The following is a 6,508-nucleotide window of genomic DNA, read 5'->3' as shown; positions in this document are numbered from 1 at the left end:
AAAAAAAAAAAAAAAAATTCCAAAGCCCAATTTTAAACCAAAAACAAAATCCCTTATTAAAACCAAAACCCACTCAAAACCAAATCATCAAAACCCATTTTAAACCAAAATATTGGGCCTTTTTGTGGTCCAAAATTGTTTCCGATTGCTCTGACTAAAATGTTAGTTAAGGTACCTGCTAGGACATGATTGTGACCTACAGAGGCCAAACAAACAGACTTGTTAGAATTAACCCAGACGAACCTATCAAAATTCTAAGTTCTGAGGGAGATAGTCCAGATCAACCAGAAACAATGGGAGAACCCCGTACACTCAAGGATTATATGTACCCAACGAGAACCAGTCAACCTTCTTGTATTGTGCTACCCGAGGTTAATGGCCATTATGAGCTGAAATCGAGCACAATACAAATGCTTCCTATTTTTAGAGGTGTTGAGAATGAAAACCCTTATCACCATGTGAGAGAATTCGAGGAGATTTGTGGAACTCTGCGTTTCACTCAAATGCCCGATGAAATCCTAAAGTTAAGGCTCTTTCCTTTCTCCCTGAAAGATAAGGCAAAGTCCTGGCTGTATGCTTTACAGCCTCAATCCATCATGACATGGGATGACCTCATAAAGGAGTTTTTCAAAAAAAAATTCCCAAATCACAAGACTGCGACAATTCGTCAAAGTCTAAATAGCTTTGTGCAATTAGAGGGTGAGACCTTAGCTAGATACCTGGAGAGATTCAATGAATTATTGCTCCAATGTCCCCATCATGGTTTTGAAAAATGGAGACTTGTACAAATTTTGTATGAAGGTCTAGATGTGTCCACCCGAACAACTGTTGAGTCGATGTGCAATGGTCTATTCGTAGACAAAACTGCTGATGCGTCTTGGGACTTCTTGATTGAAGTAGCTGAAAAGACGCAACAGTGGGAATCCATCCGTGAACCCAGAAAGACTACATCAGAAGCTAAGGCTTTTAGGATTGAAGCAAATTTCGAGGGAAAAGCAAACATGGCATCAATAGTTAGGAGATTAGAAGAGTTAGAACTACATAAAAATTCAAAACCTTCCACCACTACTCTCCGAGAACATGTCGCTTCGTCTGTATGTGCCGCTTGTAACGATCCCAACCATCAATTCCAAAATTGTCCCGAATTGCTTGCAGTCCAGGAATCTAGGCTTGAACAGGCACATGCCATGTTTCAAAAACAAGAGCATAACCCCTATTCACAGACCTACAATCCAGGATGGAGAAACCACCCTAACTTTTCATGGTCCAAAGGACCCACTCAGGGAGGACCATCTCAACCCAATCAGAGCTATCAAAACAATCAGGGATATCAGAACAATCAAGGTTATCAACACCCGAGAAACCCTCAACAACAATCAAACCCTCAACAATCATATCCTCAACACAATACCGACAAGAGACTATCCAACATTGAGGAGATTGTCCAGAGTCTGGTGCAAAGTCAGAAAAGTCTTGATCAAAAGATGGGTCAAATCTGTGATTCCATAAGTGAGAGAGAAAAGGGTAAACTTCCGAGCCAACCCCAACAAAATCCAAAGAGTATATTTCAAACAGGCTCATCATCCTGCAAGGAAACCTCTCCCGATCAAGTACATGCCATTACCACCCTCCGAAGTGGTAAAGTCATCGAGAACAAAGTGGGCGAACCTAATGAATCTGATACAAATTCCACGCTGTCTCCACAACCCCAGAAAACCAAAGAATCTGAGCAAGTTGGAAAGCCTGACAATTCTACCGCTATGAATGTCCCTTTGCCAACTCATTCTCCTGTTGCCCCATTTCCTCAGAGATTGATCTATCAACAGAAAAGTACCCATTACAATGAGATGTTAGATCTGTTCAAGAGAGTCAACATCAACATTCCTTTTCTTGAAGCAATCAAGCAAATCCCTGCTTATGCCAAATTCCTCAAAGACTTGTGTACTTAAAAGCGCAAGCTCAATGTGCACAAACGTGCTTTCTTAGCTGAGCAGGTGAGTTCCATCATTCTGAACAAAACTCCACCCAAGTTTAGGGATCCAGGATGTCCAACAATTTCTTGCACTATAGGAGAACACACGGTCAATAAAGCGTTATTAGACCTGGGTGCAAGTGTTAACCTTCTGCCATATTCTGTTTATGAGCAGTTAGGTCTTGGGGAGTTGAAGCCAACATCTATCACTCTGCAACTGGCAGACCGATCTGTCAAGATTCCTCGTGGATTGGTCGAAGACGTTTTGATCAAGGTTGACAAATTCTATTTTCCCGTAGACTTCATTGTCTTAGACACTCAACCTGTACAAAACCCAGACTGTCACATTCCAGTCATCTTAGGACGTCCTTTCTTAGCTACGTCCAATGCGATTATTAATTGTCGTAACGGAATGTTGAAACTGTCTTTTGGCAACATGACAATAGAATTGAATGTGTTCGATATTAGTCAACAACCTGTGAATCTTGATGATGATGATGTGCATGAAGTTAATATGATTGAAGGATTAATACAAGATTCGTTGACTAACATTCTATCCGTCGATCCCTTTCAAGCATGTATGGAGAACTTTAACTCAGATTCCTATGATGATGTATACTATAGTGACGTCCTATCTCTGCTCGAATCTGTACCTCAAATGGACGTCACTGAAAGGAAATATGAAGTGGAACCACCCTTACTCTCTGATTCCAAGCTTATTCCATCCATTGTTGAGCCACCCAAGCTTGAATTGAAAACATTGCCTAGTACGTTGAAGTACGCATTCCTAGGTTCTTCTGATACTTTACCCGTCATTATTTCATCATGTTTAGACACGGAACAGGAAAGTAAGCTTTTAGAAGTACTTAAGGAACACAAAGAGGCCTTAGGATGGACCATCTCAGATCTCAAAGGAATTAGTCCCACCATTTGCATGCACCACATTAACCTTGAAGAGAATGCCAAACCATCGAGGGAAATGCAAAGGAGACTTAATCCTAACATGAGAGATGTAGTCAAAGGAGAGATCCTGAAACTACTTGATGCGGGTATCATATACCCAATTCCCGATAGCAAATAGGTTAGTCCCATTCAAGTTGTGCCTAAGAAGTCAGGCATTACTGTAGTTCAGAACGACAAGAATGAATTAGTCCCTACTCGTACAACCACAGGATGGCGAGTATGCATCGACTACAGGAAGTTGAACACAGTAACAAGGAAGGATCACTTCCCGCTCCCTTTCATTGACCAAATGCTAGAACGTGTGTCTGGACACAGTCACTACTGTTTTCTAGATGGCTTTTCAGGTTATAACCAAATTCACATTGCTCCGGAAGATCAGGAAAAAACTACATTCACGTGTCCATTTGGGACGTTTGCTTATAGACGTATGCCCTTCGGGTTGTGTAATGCACCTGCTACTTTTCAGCGTTGCATGATGAGCATTTTTTCTGACATGATAGATAGTTTTCTCGAGATCTTTATGGATGATTTCTCTGTTTTTGGTTCCTCGTTTGACGAATGTTTGAAGCATCTTGCCCTAGTGATATCCAGATGTAAAGAAAAGAACCTTGTTCTAAATTGGGAAAAATGTCATTTTATGGTGAATTCAGGAATAGTTCTAGGACACATCATCTCAGAAAAAGGAATTGAAGTGGATAAAGCTAAAGTTGACCTCATTCAACATCTACCACAACCTCGCTCTGTGAAGGAGATCAGATCATTTCTAGGTCATGCTGGTTTTTACCGGCGATTCATCAAAGATTTCAGCAAAATCTCCAGACCTCTGTGCAGTCTTCTCTCCAAAGATGTTGCCTTCAATTTCGATGCTGCTTGTGTGAAGGAATGGGAGGAATTAAAAACCCTTCTCACCACCGCTCCTATAGTCCGACCACCCGATTGGAAGCTTCCGTTCGAACTTATGTGTGATGCCTCTGATTATGCTGTTGGTGCTGTTTTAGGGCAGCGAGTTGATAGACTACCATATGTGATATACTATGCTAGCAAAACCCTTAATGATGCCCAACTCAATTATTCAACTACCGAGAAGGAATTGCTTGCCGTCGTTTTCGCATTAGACAAGTTTAGATCTTATCTGATAGGGTCTAAGATCATCATATACACAGACCATGCGGCTTTGAAGTATCTTCTTTCCAAGAAGGATGTTAAAGCTCGCCTTATTCGATGGATACTATTATTACAGGAATTCGATCTCGAAATCCGTGATAAGAAAGGTTGTGAGAATGTGGTTGCTGATCATTTGTCTAGATTGACTTTAGAGTCTATTGATGAATTTGAGCTGATTAGAGAATCATTCCCAGATGAACAGCTGATGTCTATCTCAGACCTTCCTTGGTTTGCTGATATTGTTAACTACCTCGCTACAGGTAGGATGCCCTCACGTTGGTCGAGACAAGACCGCTCTAAATTCTTGGCTGAAGTTAAACATTTCCTTTGGGATGACCCATATTTGTTTAAGTACTGCCCAGACCAAATCATTAGGAAATGTGTCCCCAACACCGAACAGAAAGATGTGATATCTTTCTGTCATGACCAAGCCTGTGGAGGCCATTTCAGTGCCAAGAAAACCGCTGCAAAGATCTTGTAGTGTGGGTTCTATTGGCCATCGTTGTTCAAGGACTGCCATGATTACTGTGTTGCCTGTGAACGTTGTCAGAAGCTGGGAAGCATTTCAAGGAGAAACATGATGCCATTGAATCCTATTCTGATTGTTGAGATTTTTGATGTTTGGGGGATCGACTTCATGGGTCCATTTCCCATGTCTGACAGCAACTTGTACATCTTAGTCGCCGTTGACTACGTCTCCAAGTGGGTAGAAGCCATCGCGACCAGAACAAATGACCACAAGGTGGTACTTTCCTTTTTAAAGGAAAACATATTTTCACGTTTTGGTACCCCGAGAGCTATCATCAGTGACGGTGGTTCACATTTCTGCAATAGGCACTTCGAGTTTTTAGTACGCAAGTATGGAATAACTCACAAGGTTGCTACTCCGTACCACCCTCAGACCAGTGGACAAGTGGAAGTGTCTAATAGGGAAATCAAGCACATTCTAGAAAAGACGGTTAACCCGTCTAGGAAAGATTGGTCAATAAGATTGAATGATGCTTTGTGGGCCTATAGAACAGCGTATAAGACACCAATTGGCATGTCCCCCTATCGTCTAGTGTATGGAAAGCCGTGCCATCTTCCTGTGGAGTTAGAACATCGAGCTTATTGGGCAATCAAGCAACTGAACTTTTCACTAGACGAAGCTGGAATTCAACGGAAACTTCAACTCAACGAGTTGGAAGAATTGAGAAATGAGGCTTATGACAGTGTCAGGTTATATAAGCAGAAGATGAATATATTTCATGACAAGCGTATTCTACGCAAATCCTTCACTCCTGGTCAGAAAGTCTTGCTGTATGACTCCCGGTTACATCTTTTTCCAGGAAAACTGCGTTCCAGATGGAAGGGACCGTACCTAGTACGCACAGTTTTCCCTCATGGAGCTGTAGAGTTTGAAGATGTCTCCAACAAGAACATTTTCAAAGTCAACGGGCAGAGATTAAAACCATTCCTTGAACCATTCCCACCCGACACTGAAACAACCAACCTGGAGGACCCAGTCTATGTGGACTAAGCTGGTCCACCCTTGTACATAAGTAGCTGCGTTTTCTTCCCCATTGAAAACCAAAAAGCCTTTTTCCCTAAAATACCAAAAAGTTTTCACTCCCGACAAAACCAAATTTTTCCCAAAAAGTCCAATCCCATTAAAAACCAAATTTTCTTGTAGATAATGTGTTAGTTAAATTTCCTTTTGTATATATTTTGTGCTCATCCATTGTGACTCCGAATATGTTGGAGTTTTGCCTTGGATAACGGAGTTTTAATTCTGCTTTCGCCGAAATCGGGTATTCTCTCTCCTTTTACTCTACTCAGCATGTCCCTTTCCATATGTTGCATTTTAATTCTTTCCATATTTTTAAACATTGAGGACAATGTTTAGTTTAGGTTTGGGGGTATAGAGTAGATACCACGATAATATGCCATAATTGAAAACAAGAACTCCTTCTTTTTGAAAAATTTAAAAATTCAAAATTCAAAAAAAAAAAAAAAAACATAAAAATGGAGCTCATTTACCTTGAAATGTTGACTCTTGTGCAAATATGTAATTATTAGGAGTCTTAGTCTAGATATTTAGGCACCCTGATTCTAGCACAATTCACATAGTGATAAGAAATTTGCACGCGCACGATCTACCAATACATGTATAGCCTCGATCTTCAAGGTGTTTGATAGGAAGTTAGATTGCCAATCACTTTAGAATACTGAATGAGACTTGACTAGCTTGTTCTTTGGTTGGTTGGGATAGAAGTTGGAGGATACGTTAAGAAAAGCAACCATAAAATTTGACCGGATGCATTCGATAAGGGCCACCTCTTGCTAAGAGTCATGTAATTATGTTTTTCTTTTTATTCATGTATCAAAAGTGTCATGATGTTGTAAAGATCAAAGTTTTTCTTCAAAAAA

The sequence above is a fragment of the Papaver somniferum genome, chromosome 7 (genome assembly GCF_003573695.1).
Source record: "Papaver somniferum cultivar HN1 chromosome 7, ASM357369v1, whole genome shotgun sequence".
Taxonomy (NCBI): Eukaryota; Viridiplantae; Streptophyta; class Magnoliopsida; order Ranunculales; family Papaveraceae; genus Papaver; species Papaver somniferum.
Note: the sequence above shows the minus strand (reverse complement) of the source record.